The following is a 24,262-nucleotide window of genomic DNA, read 5'->3' as shown; positions in this document are numbered from 1 at the left end:
GGATATATATGTGTGTAGTTTACCTATATATATAATACACATAACAAATATACAACTGTAGTGCCAGGAAGGCCACGGAGCGGGTTTCTATGATCCGTGCAGACTGGACTGGGTAAAGGAGAGTCCTGGAGCCCTCGGTGGGTTTTCTCAGGCTTTTATTGAGCTTTACATGTAGTGTGGCAAACAGGTACATGGCAGGTAGGGGTGCCGGGGGTGGGTAGGCCCCCAAGCCGCCAGCAAATCTTCACCCTGGGCTTCTCTGGCTTCTTTTGCCCCTTCTCTCTCCTGCCTCTTCTTCTCTCTGTGACTATCTCAATACTCCTCCCATGGCCCACAGAAGTAAACAAGTCAACTTACGACAATGTAAGAACTGCAGGTGCTCCATCAGGCAGAGCAATCCTAATGGTGGGAGAGCAGAAAAGCTTGAAAAACCATTTACCCTACAACAATATACCTATATGCGCAAACATATACATGCATATAACCTGTGTATATATGCATATTGATATTCTTCTACATCAATCTGTATAGATATGTAAAACGCATGACTTCTTATTGATACTTTCTGATGTCAGCCAACACCACAGAGATCAAATTCTAGCATCTCCTTTCCCTCTTTGTGACTTCAGTGAGAAATGTTTTTTTTTTTTTTTAAGATTTATTTATTTATTTATACAAGCACTGGGTACAGTCAGAAGCGCAGGAGGGTGAGAGAATTCACCAGAGCCAGAGCGGGGAGCAGAGCAGGCAGAAGGACCGAAGTACACTGCTGAGGGGAGCAGCGGGCGGCAGGAGAGGTCTGCGCGCCATGTGGGACTCTTGCTGGTGGCCAGGGATCGAACCGGTGCTACAAAGGCTGCAGGCAGCTTCGCAACCCAGCGCTCAACCGCTGCGCCACTGGTGAGGCCCGAGAAACGGGCTTTTTGACCTATACTGTATTTTCTGTTCTGTTTAGCCCTAGGACACATAAAGTAACTTGAGAATTTCTAACCCATGACCCCCTGAGAAACAAATTTACTAACTAGAGTATAGTATTTATGTAGAGTTCTTTCTGTCTTAAGACTTTCAGTATCCTGTTAAAGTACTTGTTTTCAAAGTTCCCAAGTTCTTTGCTTCATTATTCATTTGTAACACTGAGTTAATTTGTTAGGATTTATATTTCCTTTTTTGCATTCCCTTTGCATCCTGGTTTGTTTGCTTAATTTATATATAACAAATCTGAGTCTCTGTGGCATTCAGGTTTTTGGATTTTGAGGAACACTTGGGGTTGTGTGTCTGCCATCACAGTCACAATACAGAATAATTTTATCACAGAATTCCCTCATGCTGCCCCTTTATAACCCATCCCTCCTGCACCTCATAGTGCAATCTGTTTTCTGCCCTATAGTGTGGTCTCCTATATGGAAGCATAGAATAATCTTTAGATCTGATTTGTTTCACTTAGCAAAACAAATCTAGCAGTCATCCTTTCTGTTGCATGCATCAATGAATTGTTCCTTTTTGTTACTGAATAAGCTTCCATTTTTTAAACACCTCAGCCTGTTGTAAGTCTGGTCAATAATCTTGTGCAGTAATTGACCTGCTTTATCTTTATGGAAATTCATATGATCTTATTTTGGTCCCTGGGTTTCCAGTGTTTACAAATTTCCAATATGATAGTTTCTTGATCTATTTTCATCCATCATGGTACTTGGTGTGCCCTTTCATTCTGGAAACACATCTCCCTTCTGTTCTGGGAATGCCTGAGTGATTTTATTGATTTCCTTTTATTTCTCTTTTTTCTTCTTCTAAGACTCCTGTTATTTAAATATCGGACTTCCTGGATTCACCCTCTTCTCTTTCATTTTCTCTTTCTTTATCTTTCTGCTTTAGTTTCTGGAATACCGTATGGAGGCATAGAATAGTCTTTGGATCTGACTTGGATCTTCCCCTTAATTAATTTGTCATTTCTGAAGTCATGTTTTTAATTCCCAAGAGCTCTTTTTGTTGTTGTTGATCTCTATTCTTTTCCCCCTTCCCTCCCTCCCTAACTCTCTCCCTCCCTCTCTCCCTTCCTTCTTTTCTTCCTTGTTTCTTTCCTTCCTTGTTTTTGTTTATAATTTTTTTTAATGGATATTCTGTCATCTCTGTGAGGATATTAATTATTTTGTGGAAAACATTGTTCTCCCTGCATAGACTCCAAGTAGCTCTTTCTTTTGTTTGTTTGTTTTGGAGTCTATCAACATCATTAAGAGCTGAGAGTACCAAAAAGCTAACAGGAAGCTCTGAGTTCAAGGCAGGGGCTGGGTGCCCCGCCCCCCCCCCCCCACACACACACAGTGTAACAGGGCTGGGTGAACCATATCTTTGGGTCCTTCTCTTGGGCTAGTCAGATCCACCAGAACAGAGTTTTGGGCGACTTCCTGGAAACTTGAGATCTGACTGCCAGTGGTTTGAGGCTAAATTAGGGGGAGCAGAAAAGGGGAGGGTGTCAGCACTCAGTATTTATTCTGTATACAGTCATTTAATCTTGGTTTTCACATGGTACTTTCAACTTCCCGGTCTAGAGACTTCTGTTTTGCACTACTGAAAGAGTGAAATCTCTAGACTGTGGTGGAAGAGGGCAAAGCCATCTCCCAGTGGCAAAGAAACTGGAGAGCTGTGTCTCTGGGGGCTCCCCCACTCCTTGTCTACTTATTCTCTTTGTACCTTCACTTGGTGCTGTTGGTTCCTAAGCTTTTTGGAGATGATGTAGTGTAAAGCCAATTCACCTTTATAACTACCAACTTGAGGCTCCCTCTTCCATCACTAACTTCTATGACTTGTTGCTATTGCTTTCTCTCCTGTCCTGCTCTCCTTGTGGGCTATGTCTTAAAAAATCTCTGTACTATAACTTTTTTTGTTAGTTTGTTTGTTTGTTTTAAAGATTTATTTATTTATTTATATAAGCACTGGGTACAATCAGAAGCGCGGGAGGGTGAGAAAATTCACTAGGGCCAGAGCGGAGGGCAGAACAGGCAGACTGACGAAGTACACTGCAGAGGGGAGCAGCAGGCGGCAGGAGAGGTCTGCACACCATGTGGGACCCTCGCCCGGTGGCCTGGGATCGAACCGGCACTACAGAGGCTGCGGGCAGCTTCGCAACCCAGCACTCAACTGCTGCGCCACCGGGGAGGCCCTGTTCTATAGCTTTTGTGTGTGTTTGGCTGTGTAAATTTACTCTTCCACTGGAAAGTGAAAGTCTAGACTGTCATATTTTTATTTACAGAAATCATAATTCAATGCAAACGGGACTTGGATTCCATCTCAGTTTTGCTAAACTTCAACTGGGTAAGCGACTTGACATTCACACGTCTGGTTATTGAGGGGTGACCTCAGAACTTGGGACCCGACTTGCCTAATTGTTTGTTCTATACCACCATGGTGCCCCTTAGTATCATCTAATAATGCTAAAAATATTTTTATTTTGAACTAGTTTGAAATTCATAGGAAGTTGCAAAAACAGTACAGAGTTACCAGCTCCCCCAATAGTAGTATCTTTTATAATAACAATACATTGGTCAACACCAGGAGCTCTATGTTGGTTCAACACTCAGGTCAGACATAGACCTTCAAGTGACATTTTTAACATATAAATTTTTGTCTTCTGCTAAACAAAAGCCAGAAAAAGACCCAATCTTCTCATATTAAAGAGTTTAGAATCTAAATAGACAAAGATAAATGACCAAGTAACAGCATTCAAATGCAATCCAAAATATATTTTAGAGCTTTCTTTCAGAAAAGTGAGATGTGGCAGAGAGAGTATGGACTGGGAAATCAGACAGATCTAGCAAATTCAACTTCACTATTTAAGATTTGTGTGTTTAAGTCGGTGATATGTCATCTAGAAGAGTGCTAGATAGTAGATATCAATAAGTGATCAACATAATTTAATAAGATAATAATCCCTACTAACCATAATTTGCTAATTGCCCAGTTGATCGTGAATCCAGCTATAATATCACATAGGCCCTTCTGCCTCTTAATTTACTCTGTGAGGGTTTACCTAGAAAAGCTAATAGCCGCTCCGTGCAAGAGAAGCCTAGAGAGGGCAAAATGACTTTACCAAGGTGGCAACAGTGGAGTGGGACTTCTGACCCTCCTACTTTCCCATCTGTGTTTTCATAAAGTATGCAAAGACTGTCAAACACTGAATTAAATGCAAATAATTTACCTTTTCTTTTAAAGAAACCTTCGAAAAAGGTCTGATTATGATCTTTTTGGGTGTGGTACAGGGTAAGGGCACATAGCTAACAGCCCAAAGGAAAATGTTTATCTGTGACCACATTATCAGCTCACAGGCTATTCAACGCTGGGGGTAAGGTGTTGGCTCCTTTCCCAGCCTCCCCAATTCCACATACAAGTCCAAGGGTATCACCCCAAAGAGGAAGTTTTCATCCCATGCACAGTGAGAGTGCTTAAGAATTTAAAAACCTATGCAAATTCACAATTGAGCCTTATTAGATTATCTGAACAAAACACAATTCTACATGTGAACTAGCAACCTGGCGTTCTTCAAAGGCCCATGCTTGGCCCTCCCTCAGCGGGTGGCTATCCTGCTTCACACCACACCTGATTTCTATGCCTGCCTTACTCTGGCTGGAATTTCCAGAAAGGGGGATTCACAAAGGCAGCAGCTGCTAGCTTGGGCTCACAGCAAGGGAGGAGCTCTGCCTGGAAACTTGACCATTTGGTACAGTTGTAAAGTCATGATTTTCTTTTGGGGGTGTCTTTAGTCAGGGGGACTAATAGTTCTCAGGCCAGACTAAGCAAAGCCACATTTGGGTCCACCCAAGCAGGTTGATGGTAAAACAGGACCCGAGGAGAAAGAAGCTACTATGTGATCCTGTCTCTCTTCTCTTCCTGTTGCATGTTATTGGGAGTAACTCCCAGACCAGTCTTTATGCCTCCATCCCTGTCCTCTCTGCCCCTCTCCACCAAGATCACATTTAAATAGAGGTTTTGGTATTTGAATAGAATTGTTAATGCAGGGCCTCCCCGGTGGCGCAGCGGTAGAGCGCTGGGTTGCAAAGCTGCCCGCGGCCACTGAGGCGCCGGTTCGATCCCGGGCTGCTCCCCGGCCACCGGAGGAGGGTCCCGCATGGCGCGCAGACCTCTCCTGCCGCCCGCTGCTCCCCTCAGCAGTGTACTTCGGTCCTTTTGCCTGCTCTGCTCCCCGCTCTGGCTCTGGTGAATTCTCTCACCCTCCCGCGCTTCTGACTGTACCCAGTGCATGTATAAACAAAACAAACAAACAAATAAATAAATAAGACATGCCTCTAGAAAATTAAAAAAAAAAAAAAAGAATTGTTAATGCAAAAAAAATTTCCCCTCTATAAATCATGAAATAATGGTCTAATATTATAGAATTGCCTAAATTAGCTATGTAGTAAGAGCTGCAACTTACATTGAAAACTTGCTTTATTATGAACTGAATTTGTGCCCACCTAACATCCCCAATTCATAAACTTAAAGTCCTAATCTTCAGCACCTTAGAATATGACTATATTTGGAGATATGTAGGGCCTTGGAAGAGGTTATGTTAAAATGAAGTCTTAAAATTCACAAGCTGACCGGAGACCATACAGTAGGGGAGGAGGAGGGAGAGGGATCAAAAAAGGGGAGGGAAGAAAAAAATAATAATAAAAGAAAAATAAGCTAAAATGTATAATCTGATACATTTCGACATGTATCTACAGCAGACATCTTGACCTGTTATCTTCAGAAGTTTCCTCAGGGGCCTTTGTGATCTGTCCCTCCCTTCTTCTTTTCCCGTTTGCCAAGCTACTGCTGAAACTGCTTCCTGTCACTATAGATTCATTTAAGGGATGGGAGAGATGGCCCATGGGTGCTAGGGTGGTGGGAGAACTACAGGGATCACACCTGAGGGGAAAAATCAAATATTGTACAAAAATTAACAACAATCTGAGAAAATTAATTAAAAAAATAAAAATAAAATGAAGCCTTTAGAGTGAGTCCTAATCCTCTAACATTGCTGTCTATAAATAAGAGACAAGATCAGTATACAGACACCTATATGTATAGAAGACCATGTGAAGACAAAGGCCGGGGTGGGTGGGTGGGAGGGAGCAGCCACCTTCAAACCAGGAGAGAGGTCTCAGAAGAAACCATCCTGCTGACACATTCATCTTGGATTTCCAGACTCCAGACTGTTCAAAAATAAATTTCTGTTGTTTAAATCATCCAGTCCCTGGTACATAGTTATGACAGTCTCAGCAGACTAATACATGGTTTAGTAAGAGCCATACTGTAGTTTTAATCAATCAATTCACAAAAGGTATTTGGTACCTATTTTTAAAAATAACCATGTAAATTGAGTGTACTTTTTGCATTCTTTTCTTTTTCTTTTTTTTAAAGATTTATTTATTTATACATACAAGAACCGTTACAGACCAGGGGTGTGGGAGGTAAGAGAATTCACCAGAGACAGAGTGGGGAGCAGAACATGTAGACTGCCGAAATACACTGCTGAGGGGAGCATTGGGCGAGACAGAAGAGGCCTGCTGCGCCATGTGGGTAGCTCCCCAGCTGGCTGGGATTGAACCAGCACTGCAGAGGCTATGGACAGCTTCACAGCACTGCACTCAACTGCCTGCGCCAACAGGGAGGTCCCATTGTTTTCTTTTGAAGTATTTAATGGCAAGATAACATACATACAATAATCATATCTAAAATGTGCATTCTGATCAATGTTGACGAACATCTACACCACTATCAAGAAAATGGATGTATCTGTCATCTTCAAAAGTTTCCTCAGGTGCCTTTGTAATCTCTGTCCCTGCTTTCTCCTTCTCCCATTTTCCAAGCTACTGCTGAATTTGCTTCCTGTCACTATAGATTTACCTGCTATTGTTAAGAGTTTTATATTATTGGAATTACATAGCATGTACCTTATGTTATGCAACTTCTTGCACTTTGCATAATTTTGTGGAGATTTATCAGCGTGGCTATGTGTTCTCAATAGTTCATTTCTTTTTGTTGCTTGGTAGGATACATGGGATGGACACCAGTCTGTCCATTCACATGTGGGAGGATGCAGCAAAAGCTTGTTTACAGTTTCTTTTTAAAGAAAAATAAGTCTTTTATTCATAGGATTATAAGGTGATTAGGTATCACATTTTTATTTACTATCTTATCCATGTTATTTTATTTTCAATACATGGAAGTAATTATAATAGTGTTTGCTGGTAATAAAGTTCTCTATTGTTTTCCAATAAAGGCCTAATTTGTTAATATTGGAGTCTCTAAGAATGGAGGTTTTAAGAACAACATGATCTTGATTCTAGTTGATTCATTTTTTTAAAAATTTATTTATTTATGCATACAAGAACTGGGGTAGGTACAGGCCAGATTATGGGGGGTTAAGAGGATTCACCAGAGACAGAGTGGAGAACAGAACAGGCAGATTTACTGAAATACACTGCTGAGGGGAGCACTAAGAGAGTCAGGAGAGGTCTGCTGGGGAATCAAATTTGTGCTGTAGTGGTTGCAGATAGCTTCATAGGTTGCTTCTTAACCTCTTGTGCCACCAGGGAGGCCCGATTCTAGTTGATTCTTAACTGTACTATGTTGTTATCTTCAACTATAATTTTTGTCTCCTTTTTTCACCTGGTTTAACTTTAGTTTTTGTTCACATTGTTTTTTTTTCTTCTTCTTTATATTGGTTTTGTTTTCTTTCTTTTTTCTTTTTGAGTGGTGTAAGCATTCATTTCTGGACACACGCTATCTTTACTTTCGGGAAAGTAGCCAGAAGTAGAATGTTTGGATCACTAAGATGCCTTATACCATTTTTGTTCTGCCACCAGCAGTGTGCCAGAGGTCCAGCTCACCTCCATCTTGGCTGATACAGGGTAGAGGTGCCCCTTTTGATTCTAGCTGTTCGACCTGTAGGTGTAGCACCTGTGATGTCGATTTGTGTTTCCTTAATGATGCTGATGCTGCCATCCATATGTCGTTTTTAAATGAAATATCTGCTCAGATCTTTTGCCTATTTTGTAATTTTTTCTCCCTCTTACTATTGAGCTTTAAGAATTCATTTTGTATTCTGGGTATGTGTCCTTTATCAGATAAATGCTTTACAAATATTTTCTTCTATGTGACTTGTGTTTTCATTTGCTTGATAGTGTCTTTTGAAGAGCAGAAGTTTCTAATTTTGATGAAATCCAATTTATCATTTTTTCTTTTATGTATTGTGCTTTTGGTGTCATATTTAAGAAGGCTTGTCAAGGTTTTTCTATTTCTCCTATATTGTTTTACATTTCACATTTAGGTTTATGGCTCATTTTAACTAATTTTAATATGTGGTACAAGGTAAGAGTCAAAGTTAATTTTTTGGAACATATGAATGTTCAGTTGCTTCAGCATCATTTAGTCAAAAGCCTTTTTTTTTTTTTTCTCTAGTGAATTGTCTTTGCATCTTTGTCATGTATCAGTACATATGGGTTATTTTTGGACTTTTTATTCTGTTCTATTGATATTTTTATCTTTATGTCAGTAGCAAACTGTCTTGATTGCTGTAATTTTGTAATAAGCCTTGAAATTAGCTGTTAGCGCTCCAACTTTTTTCTGAATGTCCTGTGTAAATAGAATGACCATTAATGCCTTTAATGTGTAGGATAAGTGATTTTCAGGCTTTTCTGCCCTCCTGCCATTAGGATTGCCCTGCCTGATGGGGGCCCCTGCATTTTGTTACATTGTTATAGTTGTATTGTTTACTTCTGTGGGCCATGGCTGCAGTATGGAGATATCCTCCAAGAGAAGAGAGGCAGGAGAGAGGAAAGGGAAGGAAGAAAAGGAGAGAAGGCCAGAAGAGAGACAACGCCAGAGACAAAGAGAGAGAGAAAGAGGAAAGAGGAAAGACTTGCTGGGGGCTGAGAGGCCTGCCGGCCTCCTGGCCCCCCCACCCTTGCCTGCTGTGTACCTGGTTGCCACACTACATGTAAAAGCTCAATAAAAGCCTGAGAAAGCCACCAAGGGCTCCAGGACTCTCCTTTACCCATCTGCCTGGACCATAGATTCCTGCTCTGTGCCTTCCTGGCACTACAGCTGTCAACCAGAGATCCTTTGGGGTGGACTTCGTTTCCTCTCTTAACCTCCTCTGTGGTTCTTACAGACTTATGACCTTCTATTCAAGCCCCTAACCAACCTCTGCACCTCTAACTCTTAGTTCTTGTCTTTGCTTTTTTCTTAGCCCAAGAAAAGAGGAGGTCAGCAACTGAAACTCCTTGAGCTGTTACTCCCCCAGCACTAAGCTGCTCAACATTTCCACTATCTTTTTTTTTTTAAAGATTTATTTATTTATGCATACAAGAACTGGAGTACAGGCCAGAGGTGTGTGGGGTGTGAGAGGATTCACCAGAGACAGAGTGGGGAACAGAACAGGTGGATTGACTGAAATACACTCCTGAGGGGAGCAGCGGGCGAGACAGGATAGGTCTGCCACACCATGTTGGATTCTTGCCAGCCGGGATCGAACCCGCACTGCACAGGCTGTGGATAGCTTCACAGTGCGGCCCTCCAACTGCCTGTGCCACCAGGGAGGCCCAACAACCACCATTTTTGACTCTGTGAAATATCTCTATTTTTCTCTTCTCCAGAACATCATGCTATTTTATCATAATTGATTGTCTTCCCCATGGGCAACAAGTAGGCAGGGACTGTGATTCATTCAAGGTTAAGTTGAAGACAAAAGACTCTGCTAGTTCATTTTGGCTGAAATGGATTTATTATTGGCTATCTGCTTCAGCACTGGTTCTTAAACTTTAGCATGCATCTGAATCATTAGGAAGGTGAGTTAAACCAGGAACCCACCCCTAGAGTTTCTGATTCAATAGGTCTGGGATGGGGCCCAAGAATTTGCATTTCTAACAAATTTCCAGATGCTTCTGATACTGCTGGTCCAGAGAACACCCTTTGAAAACCACTAGGTTAGAGAATGCTAGCAAGGACTGGAGAAGAAGGCTCCAGACTGGGCAACCAGGAACTACTCCTAGACCATGCTGCAAAACTCACCTGGCAGGTAGTTGATGGGCCTGCTGTTTTCACTATCCCAAACTACATTGCCTGTGTTGCAGCTGGGAATGCTGCCACACCAGGAAATTGTTCTGATGCTGCTCAGTACTCAGTACCTGGGAGGTCAGAGATTGACTGGATATTACTGCCTTTGTCACCTCTGCCAAAGAAGGTCCAAAGACCTCCACCTCTCTGCTTCCAGAGGGATAGTGTGGTGCCTCTTACAATGTTCATGCTGCGTCCTGCACCAGAGCATTTGCCTTGGTGCTGTTGTTCTTGTTATTATAGTTGATCTAGAACGTTACTTGTGGAAACTCCAGTGGAAGGGAGTTTGGAAAATATATTCTTCACTGTTCTAGACTTTAGCGCATAAGAAACCTCTTTAGAAGGAGATTGAAATGGTTTTGAGTGAGGCAAGAGTAGCAGCTGCAGTAGGCTGTATTTTTTTACCTAATTTTCTGGTATAGTGCCTGACCTCCTCAATAAACAATAGCTCTTCTCTCCTTTTTCTGTCCCCTATATCTCTAATCTCAGTTGATCCCCAACAATATGTTGATGTGTCTTGACTGCTGGTAAAATATGCTTGAGTTCTGCCTAAGTTTTCTCTTTGTGTTTTTTTATAAATGAAGTGGGCTCTTCAAACATGCTAGGTATACAGGGAGAGTAGGATTTTTGCAGTAACAAATCTGCCCAAGGCTATTCCTATCAAAGAGTTAGTACCAGTTGGCTCACCTGTGATCTAGGTTACTGCATCTTTTTTTTTTTAAGATTTATTTATTTATGCATACAAGAACTGGGTACAGGCCAGAGGTACAGGGGGGAGGGTGGTAAGAAGATTCTCCAGAGACAGAGTGGGGAACAGAACAGGCAGATTGACTGAAACACACTGCTGAGGGGAGCAGCAGGCGAGATAGGAGAGGTCTGCTGCGCCATGTGCCACAGAGGCTGCGGATAGCTTCACAGTGCTGTGCTTAACCCCTTGTGCCACCAGGGATGCCCTAGATCACTGTATCTTTCTCCAGAGTGATCTCTCCCTCTCTCTCTTCCTTCCTTCCCTGCCCTCATCCTCAATCCAAACATGCCACTTCTGTCTAAAGAATCTCTGAGGCTGATTCCATTCCTAGAAAGGAGTAATGAAATATTAACCCACATGAGTTATAAAGGGGTTTGGAATCAGTCCTCTCTCTCCGGGGTTTGCGCATCTTATGTTTGTTCCCTTGGTGCCCTTTGGTTGATTGCTACAAATAGTCATATTGCCTGTTCACTACCAAAATTTAAGGTCGAGAGATCTTCAAGTCTTCCTTAATTATCTAGAATGTAAGCAGAAAGGTGAAGGTTTGGGATAAAGAGGGTGTGCTCGGAGTTCAGGCAACACCTCCAGTCATGAGTTCCAACCTCTTCCTTTAAGCCACACCACAGTGTCACCCACAGGTTTTGGTGACCATGACATAAGCAAATTTGGCTTCTAAAATTTTGGCAATGCGTCTAGTGTCAAAAGCCAAGTTTCAAACAGAGGATGGCATGCACAGTGGGAGGAGCATATGATTTGGAGATAAAAGGTCTCGGGACTGAATGTTTTCTCTTTTTTGATGGGTTGTGTGATATTGGACATATCTCTGAACCGTCCCTAGCCTCAGTTTCTTCACCTGCAAAAAAGAGAAAACTCTGCCTTACAGACCTGTAAGGATTTCATATAAAGTGTTCCATACATTGTCCAGTGGTGGAAGCCATTAATATTTAGAGTGGGGCCTCCCCTGGTGGCGCAGCGGTTGAGTGCTGGGCTGCGAGGCCGCCCACAGCCTCTGCAGCGTCGGTTCGTTTCCTGGCCTCCGGCGAGGGTCCCACAAAAAAAAAAAAAAAAATATATATATATATATATATATATATATATATATATATATTTAGTGATGAGAACAGGCCTCATAGTTAATTTGCATGTGCTCATAAGTGCACAGCTCATCCCAGTGCCTTGCAGACATCGCTTGTAAACGTTACTCATTTGCCACCTCAAATCCTTTTTGGACTCTCTCTATATATAGAGTCTACATTCGTTTAGTAAGTGAGCCCTTCCCGTGGCAAGTGCTGGAGATTCAGAGCTGAAAGAAATAGCACCTGCCTTTAAAGATCTCACAGTTAAAGGGGCTGAAACCGGGTCCTGCAGGTCTTTGCCTGTCAAGCTAAGGATTTGGGACTCTATTTTGTAGGCAGTTGGGAGCTCCACTAGGACAGAGAACTGGTTGACCTTTTACTGGGAGCATCACTGTTGTAATTATGGCTGGAGACTCAGGGGACAGGGAGGACTGCTGTCCGGGCGGAAATGAGACCATGGGCATGTTCCAGGCCTGGTGAGAGGCACACTCACAGGATGTGGGGGCTGAATGGATGTGGGATGAGGCTGAGAAGCAAAGACATGGGCCACTTGTGGGTTTCTGGCCCATGTGACCTGGCCATACTTTCTTTGACACAACAACAAAAATCATGGCATATTCTTAGTCATTCTGATTCCTTATGCATCAATTTTGATACCAGAGTTTATTTAATTGTCCCATCTTTTCTAATAAAATTCAGTCCCCTAACTAGCAGGGACTGTGAATAAGAGCAGAATAAGGGCAGGAGTGCTTGCCTTTTAAATTTTTTCCCAGTAGGAAGCAATTCAGTATAATTGATTTACTGTTGACTTTCACAACCTGCCGGGAGAGTAGAGTGCTCAGATCTTGCAGTTGCTGGGCAAGTACTCAAAACAGCTTCTGGCTCAGTCACATTGCCGGGCACAAACACACAGGTTATGAAATATTTAATACTGTGTTTTTGTGGGAGAATTATGAGGAGGAGAAAGCAACGTGTTGTAAAGGTGGTCTGACCAGATATTGCTTAGCTATCTGGCTTCAAGAACCTGCACAATTCTGACTGATGGATTTAAGAAAAATAAATGAAAGCAAAACTAACCAAATCATATTTGTCTCAGATTTGGGTAAGCTTGGAAGGAAGCTGTTTTCTCCATTTGAAAGAGAATTTTTCTTCCAAGTAAGATGAATGTGGAATTTCATTTAAAAAACAGGTAAAAAAAAACACAAAAAACCAGGTAAATTAACAAGCTATTGTCATAGATTTTAAAAGTTAAGGGAAATCATGTTGGAAGGAGCAGGTTTTAGCTGAATCTGGGCCAGATACAAATGACTCAAGGGCCATTTGTATTATTGAGCACAGATATTTTAAGCTTCAAAGCATATATACTTATTGTGTGTGTGTGTGTGTGTGTGTGTGTGTGTGTGACTGAAATCTCAAAGAAGCCCAGTTGGCAGGTGCCACAAATGCACTGGGATACTGTGGATCACTGAATGTACTGTATTTTTTTTTTTAAGATTTTTAAAAAAAATTTATACAAGCACTGGGTACAGTCAGAAGCACAGGAGGGTGAGAGAATTCATCAGAGCCAGAGCAGGGAACGGAACAGGCAGATGGACCGAAATACACTGTTGAGGGGTGCTGAGGGGAGCAGCGGGCGCGGCAGGAGAGGCCTGTCGTGCCATGTGGGACTCTCGCCCGGTGGCCGGGGATCGAACCGCCACTGCAGAGGCTGCAGGCAGCTTCACAGCCCAGTGCTCAACCTCTGTGCCACCAGGGGAGGCCCTGCATGCACTTTTTTTTTTCAAACATATCTTCTCTAGAAGCAAACAGCTTCTAACATTGGATTCTTGAGTGTATCATTCAGCTTCTCCAAACACAAATCCATCCCATATGTTTTAAAAGTAATGTCCTACATAGCTATTTGTCTCTAACTGGTGATACATGCAAAAATGGGAGCTAAGGGTGTTAATGAAGTCACTCTCCTTGAACAGTGAACAGTCAGAACCAAGCCTCTCGAGAGATACCAAAGCACATAGTTAGGGAAAGGAGTGTTGCAGGTGATGCTAACCGAATCTAGTAAACCTGCCATGAGCAGAGCCGCTGAGCAAAGGTGAGTCCCAGTGCCCCGTGTGCTTGAAACTCTGCAGCTGGAGGACTGAAAGTTGTTTGCTCACTCCTTTCAAAACAAGAAGTGAAGGGACAACAGCTGAAAGGTGACTCGTAATTTGTAACTGACGGGTTATGCTTGACAAGTCCGATGTATTTATAATCTTTCAAAGCCAAACACAAAGGTTCCTGAGCCTCATTAATCATCCAACTGCAGCATTCCTGTTTATCAGGCTGTTTGCCACCACAAAACCTGAACTAAAGTAAACTTTTCCCTTCCCAAGTTTTCCCTGTAGAAGGCTTGAGCCTTCCTACATTACAGCAACCGATGTCTGTTGCTGGTCCCTGGGGGCTGTAACTGCAGAACCATAACCTGGCAGTTATACCACGTGGTCCAAGAAACCACCAGACACCAACATGCTTCCTGCCAGACGACCTTTGGCAGCTGAAGACACCGGTGCCCCATCTGTAGTCAAGCTCCCAGTGCGTGCACAGTTCTCTGATAGTCCCAGGACATAATGAGGTGCCTGTTTAGAAGACTGAGTCAAAATTTGGGGGCCCTTGCTTTGCCACCATATCATTTTCCTGATAATAGATTGTCTTGGTCAGATGTTAATGAGCCTTGTTTGTTCTTGTTTTAATCAAAAGAATTGTTTTTTAGTTTGAGACATTTCCTATGTTTGAGTCAGCTCAGAGCATGTTTCCTAGTAAGAGGACAAGCAATATCTATACCAGGATGCAGAACATCTTGCTCAATTTAACCCTTGGGAATGGAAGTCTAACTTCACAGCTGAAGGCATTCAGGCCTTTGTGGCTGAGAATGTGGATACTGGCGATGCTTGGGCCTGGTCTGGTTTGTGTCTCAAACCACAATTTCCTCATCTGGAAGATGAGGTGTTTGTGAGGAGTCGATGAGATAATGTACATAAATAATGACATCTAGTACTTGTGTAGCCCTTACAACATCCCAGGCACTGTCCTTTCATGAACTCAACTTGAATAATTCTATGAGGAAGATACAACTACGACCATACACATTTTACAGAATGGTAAGCTGAGGCACAGAAAGGTACATATAGTAACTTATCTGAGGTCGCACAAATACTAAGTGGTAGCCCTGGGATGTGAACTCAAGCTTTACTATGCAGGCCATGTTCTTATCATGACATTAAACTCTCTTATGAGATGGTTGATGAATGCCATGCACTTTATAGATACCCAATAAATGCCAGAAGGTGTTACAAAGCAGATTTTCCATGTCAGAAACCCTCTTTCTCTTCTCTCAATGTTAAGCCAAGAGGCTACAAGAAGTAGCCAAGTACTGCTTACTTCTCAAAGGACTAGTTCAAGCCTGATAGGGGGTGGATAGGAAGATTCCACCAGGCTCCTGCTGAATTAAGTCAAACCAGTGGTGGGCTCTTTAGACCATGGGGGAACCTGGGGGAAGTTGAATGGGAGCAGGGCTGTGGCAAGGAGGAAACACTGTGCGCATGTGTCTAGGGAGGTAGATAGAGAAACTTAAGTGACTTCCTGTCCTGGGAAAGAGAACTTGGGATGAGGAGTTGGTCTTGGCTGGTATCTCAGGTCCATTTACATTACATTTGGAGGCTGAGAAGGGAGATTATTAAAGTTGAATGCTCCCAGCAATCATGTGACTCCTTCTCCACTCCAGGCCTCTGTTGTAGGGAATGTTCTAACAGTAAACTGATGCCCATCAGATAAGATGCCATGTGCATATTTGGGGGTCATCACAACTCTGGTATTTCCTCTTAGGTTCTAGATGTCGACATTCCTGTACTGAAGCTTGCTTTGGACCTCACCTTCAATATATTTCTGCTTTTAGACTGGCCATGCTCTATTCTAAGGGCTAGCAAGTGAAAGATTGTAGAAAGCACAGTCCCTGCCCTCAAGGGGCTCACATTCACTGGATGAGGAAAAAACACATAAGCAGACATGATAAATCAATAGGGTAATCCAGAGCTAAGCACTGGGGATCATGGGAACTCCTGGCAGTACATCTAAGCCTGGGAGAGTTCAGGGGTGGCTGGTGATAATTGCCAGATGTCAATGTTCAAGGCTAAAGGAGGTGGGAGCAAGAGCAGGTATAGGTAATACAGATATTGGCAGACAAGAGATGAACAGTTTTGTCTTGTTGGGACTTAAAATATTAGGCAAAGTGAGGTAGGGGATAAAAGTGGGGAGGTAGGGCCAGGTATACTAAATAAAGGAGTTGGGGCTTTATTGGTTGTCTGAAAATGACGGTGTCATTACATACATGAGCTGCTTTATAGATTCCTATGCCAGCAGTATGGAGGGGGAAGGCTGAGCCAGTGAGACCTGTGCAGTGAATCAGATGGGATGATGTGTGCGCGAGATAGGATTGTGAATAGAGGAAATTCAGGTGAATAAAATAGATGGGACTTAATGGTATGGTTATGGTGAAAGGTTAGGGAGAGAGAATGAGAAATCAGTGACATGTTTCCAGGTTTCTAGATCGATTGGCTGGGTAGATGGTGGTACTACTACTCACTGAGGTGGAAATTAGAGGAGAGTAGCTGAGTTAGAACAGGAGATGCTGAGGTCAGCCTTGAATATCTCATGTGTGAGGTGTCTGATGGAGCTTAGGTAGAAGGTCGGGGTGGGGGGGGAGGGGGTTTCAGAGATCAATACTAACACTGCATCTAGTGGGTTGCAGCAACCTTGGAGGAGGGGTGGGCTGAGCAGGAAGCGTATTAGATGGGTCTTAGGCAATGCTGGTCACTGGAGGCTGGGGCAGCATTAGTTGTTGAGTAGCTGCACACCACTGGGAGAGACCAGGGCCCAGTGGGCAGAGGCGCTGTGGCCCAACTAGCTGTACAGGAGGACTTAGCAAAGCAGGACTCTCTCAGGGCTTGGGACATTGTGTCCTGATGCCAGTTCTTTTGCGGGGCTGGGGAGAAGGGTGGGTTTGGCAGGAGACATGAGTTACAGCTTCCTGCTGGCCAAGGGACTTTTTAAAATGGAAACCTTTAAACCACTGATGAAGCACCATTAAAGGTCCTGGTAACTGGGGGGTTAGACAGAGGCTCTTAAGCAGGTAAAGAGGTGGAAACCCCTTGCTAGCCTTTTCAAACTGTGCATGCCCTCCTCCTCCCGTGATTCTCTGAGATTCTCAGGCGATGGACTCGACACTGGCTTGGTGGCTGTGTTCAAGGAGATGTCCATTTTGATATATCTTGATATGTCCTTACTGGATGATGGACCCCGGCTGGGGGGAAAGCTGGATTAACAGAGAAGGCATGGGAGCGTCTGTGTATTTTTGTAGCCCTAAATTGAACTGTTTCCACCAACACTTTAAAACACTTTCCACCAGTTTAACAAAGGTAGAATCCCACCATTTAGAATTTCTACACTTTTATCCACTTGGCAATAAAATAATTACAGAATCATCACTTAGTCACAGCAATATTATGAAGGTGAGAGAGAGTATCTGAAGCCATAGTGCTCCTTGTGGGATACCATGAAATATTGACATATTTGTTTCTATTAAATGATCTAAGAACAATTTCACGGGCAGAAAGTACAACTCTATAAAATATGTATGCAATCTAAAATTACCACCAACTGTCCATGAAAAAAAAAAAAAAAAAAAACAAGCTGTCACACCAAGCTTAATTGGTTATTTCTGTGTTTTTCCCCTAATTTTTAAAACTATGCTCATTTATTTGTTTTATTGTATCAGTGTTCACTGGCAGACAAGTCGTAGCAGTTGCCAAAGCTTTAGGAAAATTTAAGAGAAACATTTCCATGGAATATATTGAGGTTGAGTTGTGTTTGAATGCTAGTGAAATTCTACCCCCCCGAAAACTGGGTAATAACACCAATTGCTTGATTTTACCGGTAGGAACTCACCTCCCCACAGCTGCTTCTGAAGCCTAGATTGAGAAGCGGTGGCTTAAATGATCACATTTGCTGTTTTTTTTAGCTGTCAAGCAGCTGCTGCGTTTCTGGATATATTCCTGAGCTAAGTGATGGGAGAAATCTGTGACATGGAGACCCAGTGACAGTGGAAGGTATCTCTCTTTGTTCTAGCTCTGGAATGGTTTCTTTCTACTCTGACCACCTTCTCCACTCGATCCACACGAACAAGAAGTTTGTCTTTTAGCTGAGGTCACAGGCCACTTGCTTCAGTCATCAGGACTGGAGGATGTATAGAGGACTCTTCCAGAGGCTGGCTCCTGCCCAGAACATTACAAATAGCTCCAGTTTCTATACCTCTGCTGCTAGGGAGCTCACTACTTCCCAAAGACAGTTCCCAGTGAAGCACCTTCGGTTCTCATCGCTGTCTTAAAAAACTGCCAACTCAATTCTGCTTCATTTTTGCCCTCCACACAACCCTCCTATTCTGGTTATTGGGATTCTCATGAGTGTCATACAGTGGTAAGGGTCAGATTTTGGAATCATTTGGGTTAGAAACCCAATTTATTTACCTTCACCAAAGACCAGCTGTGTGACCTTGGCAAGTTACTTAACTTCTCTGAGTCTCAGCATTGCCTAGTGAAACGAGAATACGAGAATAACATTAGTGTCTATTTGTAACGGAAGAAGCTGCCTGTCAGACAGGAAACTCTCAGTACAGTTTAGACGTTATTATCTCCTCTCTCTTAGATTACAAAATCACTGAGGGCAGGGACCTCTCTTCAGGTACTTTTGAATCCTTCCATAGCAGTCAGCAAAGTGCACATAAAAGGAATTTAATGAATGTATGACATGAAAGGGACTGGGCTGAGCAAGAGAGACAGGAAGCTTAGATAATTGTGTGAAATATCTAAAGTAATCAGAAGGCTTACAAATGGAATGCCAACGCTCCTGCACAAGAAATGTGCAGAGCAGAAAACAAAACCCAGAGCAACTTGCAAAGGGTGAGGACAAGTTGGGACAGGAAGCAGAGAAAAGATTGGGAAAGGTCATGCAAAATCAGGTCAAGTTCTGGGGGGGTTGGGGGGAGGAGGAACGCGGACACATGAGGAGTGAATGCTAATTAAAGTGGTGGAAGAGAACAGCGTGGCACAGTAAATGCCAGCAGAGCAAAAAGCCCTGCTACTAGGCTAATACTCGCTCAGAAAAAAGGAAAATCTTCCCATCATGTAGATCCTTCTATGAACCTGCAAATTTCCATGCATCCTTTCTACCCGTGTCGCTGAGGAATACGGTGGCGGGGTGGCAGTCTCCATGTGCATTAACCTGAACAGCTGCCCCAGGCTCCTGTCAAGGCCTAGGACTCTTCCTTCCACTCCTTTCCTCTCTGTACATCCATAGATGCTCCTCCAGGAGCAGAAAACGTCTGCACGTATGTGCTTGCTGCGTGGTTAGAGATATTCTAAATACAGTGAAAGCCTAGCTAGAACTGAGGCAATTGAAAGAAAGCGGGAGGGTGGTCATTTGGATTCTCCGAATTGAGGATTTGTGGACATTCACCTCAGGGCAGCTTACGTTTAATCTGCACTTCAGAACTATTTTGAAGGTTTATTTGGAGATTTTCAATCCGGGAGAGGAAGGAGTCCCTTGCAAACTCCTGACTGTACAATACAACTTTTGAAGAAAAGACTACTCAGGGAGATGCTGGCAGAGAAGCAGAAGGGACCGGGCTACCCACACATCACTCACCACTGGGTCTTTTCCCAGGCTGGCATGCCCTGTGGCGGCTGCCCCCTGGCACCCTTCTTGGGTCTGTGTACGGGGAAAGCTGCGCTAAATTAGTTAAAAGTATTAGTGTAGGTGGGAACTGTGCTGGAGCCGGTCACACAAGTAGGCTTCCAAACCCGCCCTCAGGGACAGGCGGAAATTGGCAAAAGCTATAAATCAGTTTTTTTTTTCTCCCTCTTACCTAGAGAATCAGCTATTAAACATTTACCAGCAGTCCACTGTATATAAACAAGATCTAAGAGGAACCAGTTAACCTACTACACTGAACAAAGAGTTGAGCCTAAAACTGTGGGCAGATAAGCAGATAAGGTTAATTGTATCAGGTGCCTTTTCATTAATGGAAGCCTGAGAGGAACCTCACCTTAAATGACTCAGCACTTAGTTCCATTTACCTATATCCTTGGAAGTAACTGAATGGATTGGTATTACTTCTTTTGCTTTTGTTTTCGTAAAATGGAGGCCTCCAGTTGCAAAACACTGAGTTTACGGATGACAGGTGCTTGATGGGCCTGGAAAGTCTATAGAAGTATATCCAGCGTGAAATTTAGGGTGTTGCCTGTGGCTGGTGGCTCTAGATACTGAAGTGGCCGCTCTAGGTGGGTGGGGAGGTCCTAGAAATGTGTACCAGAGTCTGCTGCTTCTTATCTCAAAGCTGAATTCTACGCCCTCTCTTTTGAACTTCACAACATTCTTCCTTCAGTAGCCCTCTGTTGAGGCCAGAGAGCAATGAGCTTAACTTCCTGCAGGAAGGTCATTTCTGGAGTTCAAGTGGGAGGTGACAAGTGCCTGAACACAACCAGGCTCCTGAGTGATCACATCAACATGGGCCTTTAAGGAAAGGGCCTTTGTGTAGTTTTAGAATTGCTTTCCAAACATTCCCCAAATTGCATGCCTCAAGGGCCACTCTGCTAGTTGACCTACTTTTCCAGCTGAGGGACTAAGGTCTGGCTTCCTAAAGTCCTCTGTCTGTAGATTCCTGTCAGGTGGGATCGATGGTGCCCATTGTATGAATTTCTAAGACATGACATTTTGTAATAGAAAAAGATCAGAATCTGGAGTTTGGCATCAGGAGACATAAAATGAAGCAAACTAATTAAGATGTAAAGTCAGGAAAATGCACAGGGGGTCTTTCTGGGTGATGGAAATGCTCTATATCCTTTGTGGGTGGTAGTTACACAGTGTGTACTTTTGTCAACATACATTTAACAACACTGAAGATCTGCAGGTTTTATCAAGTGTAGATTACACTGCAGTTTTCACAAGGACAGGTTCAAACCGTGGCCCTCTTACTGTAGACAACTTCATTTCTTTGAGCCTTGGTTTCCTATCTATAAAATAGAAGGACCATTTACACCTGCTCTGCGGGTGATCTTGTATGTTAAATAAGATCATGGAGTCAAATGTACTTGGCAGGGGATCACATGCCGGCGCCCTGTCCGCCATTGCTGTGCTTTCATCCAGCTGCCTTCCAGAGCAGATCACTAAGCTGTACCAGTCCTTGTGTAACAGGGTGGTCCCCAGGAAAGGGGGAGGTTCCCTGCCCCACCCAAGGGAGGGTGGAGCTGAGCAGGAAGAGGAGAAGCTGCAGAAGAGACTGAGGAAGGAAGGAAGCGGGATGGAGCCAGGAGACCTGGAGGAGGCGCATGGAGCCTAGAGACACGTGAAGAAACTGCGCTTGTCTTTTGGTTGTGGACTGGGTGACACAGATATGGGTGAGACCCGTGGGGAGGTGACCATGGCAGCTTTTATCTTGATGTTGATTTTGCTCTTTTCCTTCCGGGCTTGTCTGGTTGTTTCTGGCCCTTTTCTGTGGGTCCCCACTGGAAGATGCTTTAGACTTGTGGCAGGCTTTGGGGCCTTGCTCTGGGCCAATCCCATTTGGATGGACTTTTACCCACGAGGGGACGGGTAACTCTGGATGCTTCATTTAGAAACTAGACTCTTTGCCTTTCCTGTATTGTTTCCTAGTTTTATTAAAGTTCCTTCCCATTAAAGTCTCCTATGTTTTGTGTAGATGCGACGGATGGCAGAACCCACTTAGAATAGGCAGGTTTGCGGGGTTTGGGCTGCCCCTCTCCCTGTCCTATAACACTTGGACTCTGCCTGTCAACTTCCCTTGGAGATTAGTGTTTATCTCTCTATTTTAAGGAGGCTCTGGAGATATCCGAATGCTGCAGAAAAGCAAATGGAATATGGATTTGCCGGGAGAGGAGGGCGGGCTGGAAGGGAACAACCCGGGAGAAAGCCATCAATCCAGCTCAGCAGCAGGACCAGACTGGTGCTGGGAGGGAGTCGCTAAATGCCTGCGAGAGAGTCGTGACCAGTAAAAGCAGCGTGTGTTTTTAAAAATCACATCTTGCCAAACAAACTGGGTCACATTTGTGATGGAGTTAGTCACTGAACAGAGAAGAGAAAGCATTTTTCTGGGGAAAAAGCAAAAGGTTTAGCGACGTGGTGACTCAGCTGGATGTGGCACAGGCCACTCGGTCTCCTGGCCTGGTTTGGTTATGAAGGGAGATTCTTCACGTGGCTCCTACGGGGAGTGAGTCTGGTGGTATTTTTGCTTTGAACTTGATCTTTACTCCTAAAGGCAATCACAAACACCCTTTACATTGGAATCAAGAGCACCGTATACATTTTAAAATGGAAACTCTCGGAGACGAGCCAAGTTAAACGGAGCCAGGGAAAGCAGGAGTGCCGCTCTGGAGTTCAGGCTTCGAATTCAAGTAGGAGGTGCCAAGTGCTGAGCACCAGCAGGCTCCTGAGTGTTTACACAGACACGGTCCTTCAATTCAGAAACCTGAAAGTCAGAGGAAAGAACAAATGCCCTTTGGCAACAAATACAAGATGATGGGACAATACTGAAATCAAATTTGCCATCATTAGCTGCTATAATAAAGTTAAAATAAGGAAAGATTGAACAGGAAGAAGTAACCTAAAAGAGAAATCTGTTGTGTGAAGTTTTGATCTTATCCTCATTATACAATTTTTGGTGATTTTTGCTAGATATTTCTGCCAAGAAATGTGATATGTTGAAAAGAAGAGGAAATGTACTGTAGAGGCTTGACTATAAAGGGCTGTTTAAAGTGACAGGAATCAATTGAGGTTCTCCCAGTGACCAAGGTTATAAAATTAGAATCTTAAGCTACCAAATCTGGGTGAGAAAAAAGAAAAACAACTTCAGTAAAAGAGACATCTAAATTTATCTTTATATAATTGCCATTTTCCCACAACGTTTGTCTTTTTTTCTGGGCATGTCAGATTTCTTGTTGTTAATCCTCTACCCTAAGAGCTGTCTCTATTGGAGCAGGGCAGGGAACTGGGGAGAGGAGGTGGGGTGAGCCGCCACCCGACAAAGCAGGGGTGATTTTCTTGTGACCTCTGAATTGGAACAAGGGTGGCAGGAGAGGCCAACCCATGGAGGTGGAATGTGTTGATGTCAGTGCTTAGGATGCTGAGGAGGCCTGGGTGGAAGGAGACTTCCCCAACCACCTCTTTGTCTCCTGGGAAAGCTGATGCCGTAAATCTCAACACTCAGTGACTCAAGTTCTAGGTATAAGCTCGGTTAATTAGCACGTGAGGTCTGAGACTGGGCCTTTGCAGCCTGGCATGGTGCTGTGTGCTTCTTCCTTTCCTCCCGGGTCTGCAGGAACAACGAAGCTACAACTTCTCCCCCAACTGACTTAGAGTCTGTGACTCCTAAAGGAATCTCTTATTTCTCCTTGGCTTTAGGGTTGACAGACACGGTGTAGGCTAAAGGATTTTTCCAGGCTTTTCTGCCCTCCCACCATTAGGATTGCCCAGCCAGATGGGGCACTGCACTTGTTACATTGTTGCTAACTGACTTGTTTACTTCTGTGGGCCATGGGAGGAGTATTTGAGATAGTTACCCAGAGAAGAAGCAGCAGGCCAAGAGGCAGGAAAGAGCCAAGGGGAGAAAGAAGAGGCCAGAGAAGCCCAGAGTGAAGACTTGCTGGGGGCTTGGAGGCCTCCTGGCCTCCTGCACACACACCCTCCTCCGCCCCTCGCCTGCCACCCTGCCGTGTACCTGGTTGCCTCACTACATGTAATGCTCAATAAAAGCCTGAGAAAGCCACCGAGGCCTCCAACAGTCTCCTTTACCCTGTCTGTTCAGATCCTAGATATCCTGCTCTGTGGCCATCCTGCACCTACACATGGGTTTGAACCTCAGGTCTATCACTTAATGGCCAGTCACAAAAACTTCTGTGTATGCTGATTTCATGCTTTTAAAGGTAAGTAGCTGATATACATGAGTTGTAATTAGCTACTTAACATTTTTGCCAATGAATTGAATGGATCTTGATGATAAGAGCCAAATCAGCAGGTAATCAGTTATCTTCTAATAGAAGGGAACAAACAAGAGAGATCCAGGATCTTCAAAGATTGTGCTTTTTGTCCCAAGTCAGCTTTCCAAGTATAGAATAGACAGATGCATAATTTAATGGCAGCACCTGTGAGATAAAATAAAAAATATGTATTTGGGTTTCATCCTTCTTTATGGAGAAGGATTGCCATAGAAAGAGGGGGGTTCTGTGTTCCCTGCCCCACCTAA

General features: G+C 43.6%; 1 protein-coding gene across 2 annotated transcripts in view; it reads left to right on the top strand.

The window, feature by feature from the left end:
• KATNAL1 (katanin catalytic subunit A1 like 1) overlaps nt 1–24,262 on the top strand; it is a 201,852-nt gene that overhangs the window by 28,110 nt on the left and 149,480 nt on the right. Inside the window, exon 2 of one of the 2 annotated variants that reach the window (XM_054701786.1) lies at nt 17,969–18,056. The exons of the other annotated variant lie outside the window; for it this stretch is intronic. The gene's annotated coding sequence lies outside the window, so the exon portion shown is untranslated. The remainder of the gene's footprint in view (nt 1–17,968; nt 18,057–24,262) is intronic. 2 annotated transcript variants of the gene reach the window in all.

The sequence above is a fragment of the Talpa occidentalis genome, unplaced genomic scaffold (genome assembly GCF_014898055.3).
Source record: "Talpa occidentalis isolate TD23 unplaced genomic scaffold, MPIMG_talOcc4v2.1 talOcc4.5, whole genome shotgun sequence".
NCBI lineage: Eukaryota > Metazoa > Chordata > Mammalia > Eulipotyphla > Talpidae > Talpa > Talpa occidentalis.
The sequence above is the reverse complement of the archived record's forward strand: the minus strand, read 5'-3'. Positions and strand labels throughout refer to the sequence as shown.